General features: G+C 40.4%; 1 protein-coding gene across 2 annotated transcripts in view; it reads right to left on the bottom strand.

Annotated features, from left to right (window-relative positions):
* LOC117420904 (FERM domain-containing protein 3) overlaps window positions 1–15,036 on the bottom strand; it is a 126,785-nt gene that overhangs the window by 110,925 nt on the left and 824 nt on the right. The window lies entirely within an intron of this gene.

Raw genomic sequence — 15,036 nt, 5'->3', positions numbered from 1 at the left:
TTGATTTGTATAATGCATATTACTTAACCAAATGTTTTTAAATTAAAATTCAATAACAAAACGTTATATGCCATGCATTGGAGCAGGGTATATTATGCCAAAGCATTGGGGCGCGGGGGGGGGTACCTATAGTGGTTGTATTGCTTCAGCAAAATATGTACTGAATACCTAGTGTACAAGACATTGTAAGATAAGTGCTATGGTAGAATATGTTTGATACATACAAAATATACACTAACACCAATCATTTTAATTTTGAAACCGTCCACCCCTCCCCCTCCAGCTTGTTATCCAGAGGCAGAACTTTAATTTCTTAATTTCTTAAAACAGCAAAGCATCGTATTGTGTAATCTGTATTGAAATAAATGTCTCGAAAACCCTCTGCTGTTTGGGATTTGTTTGTTAAATGCCCACATGCCCAACAAAAAGTTGAATGCAAACTGTGCAAGTGACTCTTGATGTATCATGGAGGCACAACCAATCTCTGGGATCACTTGACAAGCGTAAGTTCATATTATTATTATTTTTATTTTTAATAGCAGTAAAATGTGACTGATAACCTGCTTGGAACGGTGACTGTTAAATAAAACTTTGTTTTGCCTAAGTCAGCTGCAGTTTTTTTATTGGCCCGCAAAAAGGTGCTGCTGCAATGCAAGCTTACTGTACATATCGCAAGCAGCATCAGTTATGTGTACATAAACAACGTGTATTTTTGTTTTTATTTAAATTAGAAAAACACGATTACTGTTCTATATGATATATTTTTAAACTACATGTGAAGGTTTTATTCCATTTATATTGATTACCTGTAAAATAATAGGATTTTCAATCAAATACAAACTAGTAGCTATGGTGACATCACCAGTAAATTATACAAATAAGTACCATCGAAGGTTCATGCCTTCCTTCGGTAATGTGTTTTGAACCTTCGAAGGTCAAAATGTACCCTTCGTTACAGCCCTAAAAATTGGTTATATTAATTTTGTCCCATCGCTGCACAGTTTCGATTATCGCATCGCGTCTGGTGTGTAGCAGCCTTAAGTGATATCGCACCACAAAAATGCCCAGTGGTGCGGCGCGCATATGTGTTTTCCGGCCTTTAGAGAACTCTCAGAGTCTTCTTCTAATGATTTACCAATATTTAGATCTGCCAACATTAAGATTAGTCAAATAGACCACACTGTGTGTAGAGTCAGCTAAGTTGTGCAGTGCATAGATTTTTAGTTAACACCAGCCAAGCGCTCAACCCACAGGATTCTTGAAGCACTGGTCTGGTGAATAGTATTCAAATAGAAATGAAAAGAACCTCAGGCAACATATACCTGCATAGAAGACATTATATTACAAGGCACAGAATATGTGCATCTGCTGAAATTTCTGTGGCTGGAGTATAGTGTTATATTCATTATGTGTGTTTCAAATGTACAAAGAGACAGCACATTCAAAGTTGTGATTTGCATAGTATTTGCTGTATGTCTCTGAGCTGTAAAATCATTGGGCAAACCTAACCATCTGAAAACTATTCAGAAGGAGTAATACTCTCAGAATGAAGGGAACTGGCTTTTGCTCTGCCTGCTGCATAAATCCAGAGCACCCCAGGACAGCACTGAGCAGTATTCAGAATCACCCAAGCTTCAACATTCATTTTTAAAGCACTACATCTTTCATACAAAATGCTCCCATTAATTAAGAATGTCCCACAGGCTGCAAGTCATTTCTCTGGTTTTGATTATCTGGATGCAATTAAAACATCATTCAGCATTTAGAAAAATACATAATTGCTGTTTATTTTCTTTTTCAATTTGATCATGTTTCACCAGGTTAGTCTGTGCTCAGTGGCAGAGGAAGAGGAAGATGGGCCCCGATGCAGGACCTTATTGTCGGCCCCCCTCCCCAAACATTAATTTAACCCTTATTTATAAACATCAAACATACCAAATCAAGTGTTCAATATTGAACTATATTTAATTGTCAGAATGTTTTAATTGTAAGAACGTTTTTTCACCTACTTTAATTTTATTTTGCGTACATCTTAACATCCCACACTACACTATTTTTTAATCATAAACGAACAGGTCTAATTAGTAACCCTACCAGGATTCCCCAATTCTGCGATCACAGAAATGATTACAGAATTCACAATTCTGTACAGACATTTGCAGAAATTGTCTCACATAGTAAACCATTTTATTATTATTATTATTATTATTATTATTATTATTATTATTATTATTATTATTATTATTATTATTATTATTAAATCAGAAATACAGGCATGTTGATTTGCTGTAGTTTATTTTGGTGCCCGCAGCAGCACCCAACAGCTTCTGTCTAAACTACAGGATGAATCGTGCACACAGAATATAACTTCAAATGTCTGTGCATAATAGTATCCCAAAACCTTCCATGAAGACGTCCCTCGTACCAGCCTTCGGGGGGGGAAAAGTTAGGATAATTAAGACAATAGCGATACCTGTTGAAATGAGGGAGGATACAATCTGAATTACTGGCACCGCACACCGGCAGCTACAGTGATACAAATGTGTAACATCTGCAAATATATCGGCGAAGGATAGTATCATTGTTATTAAAAAACAAACAAAAAAGAAACTTTTAAACCCCTCCAGGGCCCTCTGAGTGCGTGGGCCTGTGCACCTGCTGCACCTGCTATTGTTCCACCACTGTCTGTGCTCTGAATCCAGCCCAGACTGCTGCAGGTATCAACAATTGCCGCTGGCACTGTGTCCAAATTAATGTAGCACGAAAGCTTGCATGTGATACCAAGTATAGTAAAAAGCAGACAAGCACAGTAAATCAGATAATTTAGCAATAAACCATGGGGAGGGAGGTAGTCACTGGTGTTAAATAGGAGGCACCTCATAAATGTACAAAAAAATATTCCAGTTGAAATCTCTCCTGGTTTCCAAAGATTTTGGAAAGAATGCGGTGGTGGACACCTTATATATAAATCCCTATTTATAATGATGCTGTTATAATCTTTGATAAATAAATTAAAAAACATTACAAAACAAGATAGAAAGAATCAGTTCTCAATATAAATCTAAAGATGTTATAAGAGACATAGGTATGAAAAGAAATAACAACAACTCTATAAAGCTGTAACGACAATATAGCTATACAACAAAGTGCTATAATTGCAGGCTGTTTTGTTGAGTCCTTTGTAGAATGCTTTGTTTAAAATGCTAATTGCGTTTATACTGTATATAAATCAGTATGGGGAGTGACCTTTGACTCATCGTGTTTCTGTTTAGCAAGATGTCTTTTATGCTTCATTCCCCACAGAAAAAGAGAATTGTTGCTGGCATGATATCAATGAACAGATTATACTGTAGCTGGATTTCTGAACTGAATGAAAATGTCAGCCAAAAACGCTCTGAGAAAAATACTGGAAGTGTTTGGTTATTTATCAAGGAATTCTCACTGGCCCCTGATGAAAATCCCAGTTTAATTGATTTTCCAATACCCTAACAATAATTCTTCATTCTATGTCTTACTTTCCATTGTGTGTGTGTGTGTGTGTGTGGTGAAGAAGCAGTTGGCTTCAGCAGGTACCACAGCAAGCCAAGTTTTTGTAAAACCTCCTAGACCGGTGACCCAGTTGGGCAACCTTACATTACATTACATTACATTACCCCTTCATGAAGGCCAAGGTTGGCCCCCAGCTGGAGTAGATTTGCTGCACCTGCCTCGTTGCCATACCAGCAACGGGACAGATACTTAACCTCTGCTCCCTCTCCCCCTCCTACTTGTTTTAAATGCCAGCAAATGGGACACCTCGTCAGGTCATGCCCATCCGCGATGGAGTGTGACGTGGCGGCTTGTAATTGGGCATCAGAAAGGGGAACGCAAAGGGGAAATGGTCGGGAGGGGCTTTGTATTGTTGATGTGGTTTTAGGGAATGTGAAAACCCATGCATTAGTGGACACAGGGTATGAGCAGACCTTAATTTGGCAGCCACAAGGTCAGGTGGCTATCTCCTATATCCATGGAGACACGGCGGCATACCCCACACTAAAAGTATACTTATCGGTGAGACCGATAAAACGTCACCTATTAGTAGGGGTGGCGGAAAGGCTACCACAGCTAGCCTGCAGGGGTCGAGCTAGGAAAGGCTACCACAGCTAGCCTGGGCCGAGACTGGCCAAACTATAAAGAATTGGTGAAATTAATGGCAGTCTCAGCCACACACGTAAACGTGGCAGAAAAAGGGAAAAGGGAAATGATTGGTGATATTTTTCCCTTACAAGCTGAAATGTTTTCCCCTATTTTTTCATCCTAGAAAAACTAAAAAAAGAGAGATGTATCAAAAAATGGGAGGGAGTGTCAATGAGGCTGTGTGGTCCAGTGGTTAAAGAAAAGAGCTTGTAACCAGGAGGTCCCCGGTTCAAATCCCACCTCAGCCACTGACTCATTGTGTGACCCTGAGCAAGTCACTTAACCTCCTTGTGCTCCGTCTTTCAGGTGAGACGTAATTGTAAGTGACTCTGCAGCTGATGCATAGTTCACACACCCTAGTCTCTGTAAGTCACCTTGGATAAAGGTGTCTGCTAAATAAACAAATAATAATAATAATAATAATATTAATGAGACGAGGCTGGGGTCTAGTGAGAGAATGCTCTGATGGTAACAAACGCCACTCTGGTACGCAGTGTGACCGAGACGGCGAGGTTACTGGGCCATCCAGGGCAGAGGCTACTCCAGCCCCTCTCAATATACCAGACATGTGGGCCTCAAGTGTGGACCTAGTGTGGGGCCAAAACAACAACCCCACACTGGTGCACACTTGGGGACAGGTCCGGTCTATTGAAGGTAAGGATGTTGATGGCGCTGGGGCACTAGTATATCCACACTTCATTATCAAGGGGCAATTATTATATAGGGTAAACCTTGCCATGGGCACAGGACAGCCTGTAACACAATTGATGGTTCCCCCATCTTGTCGGCTCGAGGTCATGAGGCTGGCGCATGATATCCCTTTTGCGGGGCATCTTGGAGCTGTTAAAACAAGGGAATGCATATTGGCTCGATTTTATTGGATATGGCTTCATAATGAAGTGTCGAAATATGTAGCCACATACCCAGACTGCCAGCGAGTAGCACCGGGTCCACTCCCTTTGAGCGCATTGCAACAGACATAGTCGGCCCTTTGCTACCTTCTGATTCCAAGTATACGCATATATTAGTGGTGGTAGATTGCAACGCGATACCCGGAAGCAGTTCCATTGATAATAATAATAATAATAATAATAATAATAATATTTCTTAGCAGACGCCCTTATCCAGGGCGACTTACAAGATATCACATTATTTTTACATACAGTTACATTATTTTTTTACATACAATTACCCATTTATACAGTTGGGTTTTTACTGGAGCAATCTAGGTAAAGTACCTTGCTCAACGGTACAGCAGCAGTGTCCCCCACTAGGGATTGAACCCACAACCCTCCGGTCAGGAGTCCGGATCCCTAACCACTACTCCACACTGCTGCCCCACCATTGAGGTCCAGTAGTGCAGCTGCAATAGCCAAGGAACTAGTACAGACTATGTCGAGAATAGGGATCCCCAAGGAGATACTGACTGATCATGGAACTAACTTCCTGTCTAATACGTTACAGCAAGTATATAAAATATTAAAAATACGTCCCATCAGGACATCTGTTTATCATCCACAGACAGAAGGTTTGGTGGAGCGATTTAATCAGGCCTTAAAGCAGATGCTAAGACGATTTGTGAGCCAAGAGTAAAAACATTGGGCAACGCTTCTCTCTTGCCTCCTTTTTGCAGTGAGAGAGGTGCCACAGAGTTCCACAGGGTTCTCCCACTTCGAGGTCTTGTATGGCCGACAGCCTCGCGGCATCCTCGATCTGTTGAGAGAGGGGTGGGAAGAGCGCAAAGGCTCATCCAAAAATGTAATGCAGCATGTCCTCCTACTAAGAGATCGCCTGGATTTGGTCAGTCGTTTGGCCCAGGACAATCTCAAATCGTCTCAGCACCGGCAACAGCAGCATTACAAAAAAACGCTGAAAAAATTCTGACCTTTCGACCAGGAGACAAAGTAATGCTGCTTCTTCCCTCGTCGGAATCAAAACTGTGTGATAAAAGTCAGGGGCCATATGAGGTGATTCGGGCTATAGGAAAGGTAAATTATGAAATTAAGCAGTCTGATTGCCGTAATGAACAAGAAATTTATCACATGAATCTGTTAAAGCCCTGGCAGGCAAGGGAGATCTTATTTATAGCCCCAGGCGAAGTAGAGGATGATTTAGGATGATTTACCCCAATCACCAGAGACATTCCCATGGGGGAACAGTTACTTCCAGATCAGCAAAGAGAACTTCCTAAGTTAATTGAGGAGTTCAATGATGTTTTTTCTGACTTGCCTGGTACAACTAACCTTGTTGAATATGCTATTATCACTCCCCCAGGTGCGAAGAGACCTTACCGGATCCCAGAATGTCGATGAGGTGGCGTTAGCAAAGAGGTACAGGCGATGCTCGATCTTGGGGTGATTGAACCTTCCAGGAGCGAGTGGTGCAGTCCAGTTGTGATAGTCGTCAAAAAGGACGGCACCAACCGCTTCTGCAGTGATTTCTGTAAGGTAAACACTATTGCCAAGTTCGATGCCTACCCCATGCCTCGGATCAACAAGCTTCTCGATAGACTGGGAATGGCTAGGTTCATCTCCACTTTGGACCTGACGAAGGGACACTGGCAGATCCCATTAACCCGCAGCTCTAGAGAGAAAACTACATTTTCAACTCCTGGTGGTCTGTTCCATTTCATAACCATGCTGTTTGGGCTACATGGTGAGCCCGCTGCCTTTCAGAGACTGATGGACCAGGTCTTACACCCACATGGTGAGATTGCGGCAGTGTATATTAATACACAATGTGGTTATTTACAGCTCCACCTGGCGAGAGCATTTGGCTAGGATTACGGCCGTCCTTAAGTCTCTAAGGGTAGCCCGGCTCACAGCCAACTTGAGAAAATGTACATTTGCCAAAACAGAGACTCAATATTTGGAATTTATGATGGGAAATGGTCAGGTGAAACCTGTTGCCACCAAAGTCCAGGCTTTGATGGATGCGGCAATCCCCAAAACCAAGGCTCAGGTGAGCTCTCTACTGGGGTTGGCCGGTTATTACCGAAGATTTATCCCTGAGTATGCCACAGTAGTCAATCCCTTAGTTGACCTCACTAAAAAGAGTGCTCCAAATTTGATTAAGTGGTCAGGAGAATGTTTTGGGGCGTCTGATACTATCAAGTAGAGACTTTGCCAGGCCCCCACTCTCATCACACCAGATTTTACCAAGTGATTCATCCTCCACACTGACACTTCGGATGTTGGTCTGGGTGCGTTTTTATCCCAAATGGTAGACGGAGTAGAACACCCCATCATGTACCTCAGTACAAAGATGCTCCCTCGGGAGCGCAACTACTCCATCGTCGAAAAGGAGTGTTTGGCCATTAAATGGGCTACTCACTCTTTACAACACTACCTGCTGGGACATTCATTCGATCTTGTCACAGACCACGCCCCACTCAAGTGATTAAGCACAATAAAGGACAGCAATGCCCAGTTAACTCGGTAGTATCTGGCATTGCACCCCTTCAGATATCATATGATCCACCGTGCAGGGAAAGAACACCAAAATGCAGATTATTTTTCCCAGGAGGGGGAAGTAATGGTAAAAGTAGATCCAGCTGAGTGTTCCTTCGGTGGGATATGTGACAGAGAAAGAATGAATCTTGGTTATAAACCTCCCTCCCGACCTGTGAGGGCACTGTGTAAAGGTAACAGAGTTCCCTGAACTGGATGGCCTGACAATTCATTCCCAGGGTTATGTGGAAGTCGGCCATCTAGAGAGGGGGCGGCGCTACGTTACACCAAGTCATCGACCCGGAAGGGAAGTGATGTTGCACTCGCTATCCAAGGGGGCGTGACTGACGGTACAAAAGGGGACGTAGCGAGGTGATCTATTCCTTTATTATGATTAAGCTGAACCGGAAGGAGTACATGTCTAAAAATCTACTTGTTTGTTATCATTAGACGACTAACACGATCCGGAGCTGTCGCTACAGGCCAGCACTAAACCCGGACAACACTGCACCACTGTACCCACTGATAAATTGTATTACACCACAAGCACAATAACAATCACTCTGGACTTGTAAACGTGTGTCTTTGTGTGTGTTCTACTGGGTTTATTATTTACGAACTGTATCTTATTATTTCGGGACTGCAACCCATTGTTTTGGAACAGTGCAATACACATTGCTGTGTATTGCCTGGGATTACTCTTTGTGGTCGCCAGACCAGGATTATAAAAATAAAACCTGTTTGGATCGTGAACTTTGTTGTCTGTCTTCTGTTTCACGATCACATCACCTCTACACCTGCGCACTGCAAACCACTTTGCCACACTACCTAAATGAGGTATCGCGGAACACTAATGTACAGTCTATATTGTAATACCACTGTCCTGCGTTACTAGTGTTTTAAAGGCTGCTACCCACCAGACTGATGCGGCACACAAAACTATGTAGCGATGCGGCAAAACGAATAGAACCTGTACTTTTGATAAGTATCTTTCACACCACAGGCGACGTGGAAGAGGCACCAGGGTGGCGCAAAATAAACAGTATTGAATCCTATTTTTTGCGATTTGTCGTGTGTCAACTAGGGCAATCAGAGAACAGCTTCAATGAACGTGGCCCACCAGGTCAGTGAAGCAATTTCCAAAAATCATACTTGCTGTGGAGAAATATTCATTGCTTTACAACAAGGGTCATCACAATTACAAAGATACAGAGATGAAAGATAATATATGGGAGTCCATTTTGAAGGAACTGGATATTTAAGGTATGTACGATTTTTTCATATATGTTGAAATACCGTCAGAGAAGACACAATTTCCACATCATGTTGACGAATATGTACCAGTCTTGATCATAGTTTTGTCAATAGCAATTTTTAACAGTTGTTTAGATCTGGCAGTTTTCAATCCTGTCGCATCGCCTCTGTGTCGCTTCTGGTGTGTATGGTCATGTTGCTGCGAAAGTTTTTGTCGCCCAATTAAAAAATTGCATTGCATCTGGTGTGTGGCAGCCTTAAGTCTTTAAACAGAATACAGAAGAAGCTATCCAACGCTGGCAGCTATTGTTATTTTTAATGCTACTGTATTTCTTTAGACTAATGATCTGGCTAGTTACAGAAGCACATTTTTTAAATCTTATTTCAGTGAACTTGTACCAGCCAGTATTGCCCTGGATAAAAATGAAATGGCAAGGTCTGTCTTTATGCAAAACAGTCCCAATTAATGTAACAGTACATATAACATACTTAACCAGCATTCCTGCTTTGAATACTAATACTTAAACCCAATACTTGATAACAAATGTTTCCGTGCATGAGGCTGTGTGGTAATGATACATGCCCCTATCTGTTGGGTAGTAAAGTGATATGCCTCTCTACAGAAAAGTCCAAATTCCCTTGAACACAGTCTGCCTAACTTGGAGGGATACATCCTGGTTCAATCAATCAATCTCTCAGTTAATGCATTTATCAACACAGAATCAGAGGAAGTAAAGGGATTCATTATTTATAGTCACACTGAAAGGCAGAACTGTGACTCATGCTTAGAGCCAATCTGGGTTAAGTCTACACCAGTGCTGTCTGTCTTGCAAAAAAAGTAAACTGTCAATTCGACAACCATTTGAATAGCAAACTATGTAAAACATACAGTAAGTTTAAGTGTCTTTAAACTATTTTAATGTGTGAAACATCAACCTCAGCATCTCCCAGCTGAAACATCCATAACTATTAAAACACTCAATAGTGCTGGTTTAAGAAAAAAATAAAAGAAACACAAAATCCAATGACAAACATTTCAGCGCCAGCAAAGAGCTGTGAATTGCAACAAATATGTCTTGGCCTCTTACTGGGCAGCCAGCAGGTATATAAAATCCCAGGTAACGTTTACTGCAAATTTAGCAATGTTGACATAAAACAGCTACAGATAATTTGAATGGACCTATTTTTTTTTTTTTTGGGTGACCTCTTCAACCAGTAAGACCAGCAAAGCACAAGCTCTGACCAGGATACACTAGAGGTCATTGCTGGGTTACCTCCCTGGTGCTGGCTGCCTTCTGATCCCTACTGCTGTAACATGTGACCACAGACATACAGTACCAAGATAACTTCTACCCGCAGCTGCTTTTTCTTGGAGCCGTCTCCATCATGATCTCAGAAGCATCACAAAACTGTTCAATTAAGAACACTGCTTACATCCGTTTTCAAGATCTAAAACTGTAGTGGACAAACAATCCTCCAATCACTACGATTTGGAGTTTCAGAAAACACGTGTACAAAAAACTTGCAGTTCAAAATTAAATTGGCAACAGCCAGATCATAATCATGTTTTGCTATCTATCGTGGAAATGTATTTGCTCTTTTGTAGCTGCTTCAGAGTACTATGGTACCTTCATAATTGAACTTGTCATATTAGCATTCGGCCTATGTTTATTATTATACTCTTGATCGTTTAGTTTTCCAGACTTTTTTTTCACTATAATTTGAGTTAAATGAATTTCTTTGTCAACAGAATGGGGTTTATTGTTAAGCTCTGCACTATTTAAATTGTAATCACCCCTTAAAATAAGCTGTAATGAAAATACCTACCCTACATTAAAACATAAATTATACATAGCAGTTCACAAAATATTCATGTGTCCTGGTTATTTAGATTCATTCTTTTTTTTTTTTTTTTTTGTCAAGGCAAGGTGACTTTACTGATACAAAATAAAACATAAAGCATTGTTTGCCAGCTGTGTCAGTTTTTTATTTCACTGTTGTAAACATAGATTATAAATAATACAGTAGAATATAAATCAATAACTCCTGAAAGCATATCCAATTTCAAGCTTCTGGGAAATCCTCATCTATGATGGTCATAGTCTTCAAATTTCAGGTACTTCAGTGGCATTTCCTAGACAAGCCTGATTACAGCTCAGTACTGGACCTCAGTACGACTGGAAGCCTGTGGTGCAGTGCTTTGCCCACATGCAGGGAGAGTGGAGTGAGCCATCACCCTGGTCATGTCAGACAGCACACTACAAACGGGCACGCCTTGAAATGCACATATAGGCCCAGAATTGAATGGCAATTTTACGCTTGAGCAGACTTATTGCAGTTGGACTTATGTAACAGGGGTTTAAAACAAAAGAACAGAATCCCACATCAGCCACTGAAGACCGATTTCAGGTGAAATATTTTATTAATAAAGAAAGCAGTATAAATTCTGCTTTTGATATTTTCCAGAATCATTTTTTAGACTACAGTGGGTTGAGAGATGCAGGTTTCTTTAAGGCCGTTTTTTTGTTTTCAAACTGGTGTTGGAAGCAAATTAATTGCATTTTAATATAGTCTGAAGAGAGGAATGGCCGAAACTGGTATTAGAGTGACTCCCTACTTAAATGTAATTTATCAAACTGCTTCTGACGATAAAACAAAATTAACTGGAATTTCATCAGAAAAAAATATGATTGCTGAAAAAGATAGGCCTAAAAAAAACTGGCAGGAATAACAACTCTAAAAGGCTTTAGAAAACAAAAAACACATCAAGGCTTTCTTAAAGACTGTAAATGTGCAACATATCCATTTGCAATCACAAACAGAATATCTGAAATCTGTGTATCTCTTTAACCGTTATACCTATCTGCATGTTCTGTACACGTCATGTTGTGCCATTGACCTCTCATGCTGCACACAAAACGATGGTGCTGTGTGATAGAAATGTTGATGCTTGTACCAAACTTGTTTCATTTAGTTTAAATTGCTTCTCATGAAATCAGCAGGTTTTATGTCTCTTCAGTGCAACTATGTGGGAATTCAATGCTTTCCAAGGGGCCATCATACCCGAAGGGGCGAGCCATTATTTTATTGCCTAGACTACTGCAACTCCCTCCTGGCTGGCCTCCCTGCGTCCACCACCCATCCTCTCCAGCTCATTCAGAACTCCGCTGCTCACCTGGTGTTCTCTCTGCCTTGCTTCTCCCACGCAACTCCACTGCTCCGCTCACTCCACTGGCTCCCGATCACTACTCGCATCCAGTTCAAGACTCTTGTACTCGCCTACAGATGCCTTGACCAGACTGCACCCAGCTACCTCCAGACCCTCAGCTCTCCCTACACCCCCACTCGACCTCTCCGCTCCTCCTGCACTAGAAGACTGGCTCTACCTCCTTTACGCTCCCCTGCCTCCAGAGCCCGCTCCTTCTCCACCCTCGCCCCGCAGTGGTGGAATGACCTTCCTACAGATGTCAGGACTGCCCAGTCCCTGATCACCTTCCGGTGCCTCCTCAAGACTCACCTCTTCAGACAGCACCTGTAGAACTCCTCTGTTTTTCCCCCTGGACACTTATCACTTCCTTAAATGCGCTTTACTTGCTCTTATCTGCCCCCTATTTTACTGCATTTAATCCTGTACTTTAGATTACTGTAAACTGTCAAGTGTTATTTAATCTGTAGTATTTTGTATTTAATTATATCCTGATGCAACTATCACTGACACTGTTATCTGCTCCATTATTGAATCGTATTTTGTCATACTTGTTCTTGCTAGAACCAAAGTCATTGTATTTATCTTGCTCTTAATTGTATTATTACTTGTACTGTGATTCTTGAAATGTATTTCTTTACGACTGTAAGTCGCCCTGGATAAGGGCATCTGCTAAGAAATAAATAAATAAATAAATAGATAAATAAATAAATAAATAAATAAATAAATAAATAATAATAATAATAATAATAATAATAATAATAATAATGATTATTATTATTATTTTCACACTCTCACAACTGCAAGGGCTCTGAAACGGAAGTCAGAATGACCAATGGTTGAGTTTGGGGTACACACTATATTATACCTGTTACTGAGGTGTTATCTAGACCACTGCTACAATGTTGTTTTCCAGTAGGTTTCTGGGAAGAAGCAAATGGCCCTTACTCATGGCTGCGAACAATGGCTCATTAGGGGCTGTGAATATGTTTACACAAACTAAAAAAGCAAGGGGTAGAAAAGATGGCACAGTTAACCAGGGGAGCAGAATTCATGTAAAAATGTATATCGCTACTTAATTCTGTTTTCTTAATCATTTGTTAAAACTGTGTGTTTCATACTTAATGTATTACAGCCAATGTAACACATTCTACTTATAGAGTAGAGTAGAGGGGTTCTGAAAGATATAGCGTTACACGTCCCCATGTGTTGCTATAACTTTAAATAACGTACATTTTTTCTTTTAATTTTTAACATCCTGACAACTTTTTAAACTTTAAAGTCTACTTCATAGCTCTTTTCAATATATCCTCTCTAGTACACTGCGATTTGAGATCTGTCTTCTAAATCACTGCAGGAAGAGAGATTTAAAAAAAAAAAAACTACTTAACTGCTCTGGCTTTTCTGTTTCATACCACATCATGGATCATTGCTGTGTTACCTGTTTAACAATGAGGGCAATATTCCTTACACTATCAGTGCACTAGTGGCCATTTTGAAAAGTGCTTTGAAACAGACTTTAAAGTTATAAGTGTAAAAAGTTGTCAGAATGTTAACAATGAAAACAAAAATTACAGGTATGTTATATTAAACAGTTGTAGCAACGATCATCGCATAACACACTAGCCACGCATCACAAAATATTAAACATGTTTAAACTTTGCGAGCCAACTGAAATCGATCGGCTGATCCTGTGAAATTTCATCACATCGTGCAGTGTGCAGTCAAGAATGCGAATAAACCAAACGGTGCTAGTGGAAAGGAGACATATCGAAACGCATTGAAAAACAGTGGACAGTAGAACACTTAGATTTCAGTCAGCTTGCAAAGTTTGAACATGTTTAATATTCCCTCGCATCGGCTAGTGTGTTATGCGACGATCGCATCGGCCAGTGTGTACCAAGGATACGTTTAAAACGTCACAGAAGACCCCACTACACAAAACCATCCACGTGCACCGCCAACTGCAACCATTGTAATTTGGTACAGTACAGTAAAATGCAAACCCTATCCTGACATGCCCAAACCAACAGCATCACATCCAACCAAAAAGCTGCATATAAAATGCCAAATGTGTTTATTTTGCACCAAAATAACCTTTAAATCCCAACGTAAAAAATAAATAAATAAATAAATAAATAAATAAATAAATAAATAAATGTAAATTAAAAACATATAACATTGGGAATGTAATTAAATCACCCCAGAGAACAATACTGGTGTCACATCAATTTATGCTGTATGTCAAATTTTCCTACTTAGCGTACGGCGCATGCCCAGGCTATTTTCCCCTTGGATCTATTTGGACGCATACCTATTTTTTATTCCCCCCTATCCCCCCCCCCCCCCCCCCCTTTGCAGACCGAGGACACATATCAAAAAACAACACCCATGTCATTGGATATAAAAGTAAGTGTTTTGTAAACTTTCATTTTACTCCATATGTAACTTTTAGTTTTATATGAAATACAAACAGCTGCTGTTAACGAACGGTAAAGTGTACTACAGCGGGAGTTACATTTTATTTTTTAAAAGAAAAAAGCACACGACAAAAACGCACCTATACGCTGACTGCAAATGTTTTACATCGATGCATTGCGTTTAAGTAAATTCAAGTAAAATTGTTTTGCAAAGGTAGCATACTTATTAGTAATATTATTGGCAGGAAAGCTTGTATGTGCTATATGTCAGTCATGGATTCCACCACCCTTAATTATATTACGAGTCACTAATGCGGCTCAAGGTGAAGATTAAAAAAGTATGATATTTTGACATCACAGAAGCACCCATCAAATGGATACCTTCAATAGAGACCTGCCAAGGCATGACATTTTGACAGTCCACACACCCCCATCAAATTTTGAAACATTTATACATAGAACTGTCAAGGTATGAAACTTCACAGCTGATCTGCACCCATCAAATGTTGCTACCTTCAAAAAAGAGCATGAT

Source organism: Acipenser ruthenus, chromosome 1 (assembly GCF_902713425.1).
Source record: "Acipenser ruthenus chromosome 1, fAciRut3.2 maternal haplotype, whole genome shotgun sequence".
NCBI lineage: Eukaryota > Metazoa > Chordata > Actinopteri > Acipenseriformes > Acipenseridae > Acipenser > Acipenser ruthenus.
Note: the sequence above shows the minus strand (reverse complement) of the source record. Positions and strands in the feature narration are given on the sequence as shown.